This window comes from Vicugna pacos, chromosome 6 (genome assembly GCF_048564905.1).
Source record: "Vicugna pacos chromosome 6, VicPac4, whole genome shotgun sequence".
In the NCBI taxonomy this organism is placed as follows: Eukaryota; Metazoa; Chordata; class Mammalia; order Artiodactyla; family Camelidae; genus Vicugna; species Vicugna pacos.
Genome location: NC_132992.1, coordinates 94,804,881 through 94,805,497, shown reverse-complemented (window position 1 = coordinate 94,805,497; position 617 = coordinate 94,804,881).

Genomic DNA, 617 nt, shown 5'->3' with positions numbered 1-617 from the left:
CCCCTCTTCCCGTCCTGCCTCACCAGTCCTGCCAGACTCTGCCCCCCACTCCCGCCCTTGACCCCCCCACGTTGCCCAGCGTGAGACCTGCCCATAGGAGGCTCAGGAAACCTGGCTGACTGGCTGGAGAGAGTCAGCCCCTGCAGCCCCACCCCTTGCTCTGGACTTTAACCCTCAGTCGGAGCTCAGACTGAGCAGACTGCACCAAGCCAGGGGGCCGGGGGTGGGGGCTGGTTTGAGGTGGGCAGGCCTCCCCCGAGCCCCGGTCTCGTGGAGGAGATGCCATCCTAAGGGTCCTGCTCCAGCACTGTCCATGCTTGGTCTCAGGCTTGGTCATGGCGTGAACTGCCAAGCCTCAGTTTCCCTATCTGTAAAGGAGAATGTCACTTCAAAAGGTTACCAGACCAGCACATGTGGGTGAAGTGTCTCTGACGTTGGTTTTGTCTTGACAATTCTCTCCCGAGACTTGCCAGGTGCAGACTGTAGGGGCAGGGTGGGTGGGGAGGGCTCACCATGGGGGGCTCAGGGTGGAGGGAAGGGCACTGGACAAAGATGCTTCAGACCAGGGCCTGGGTGGCTTCACAGCCTTACTCCGGCTTCTGTCCTAGGACCAAGCA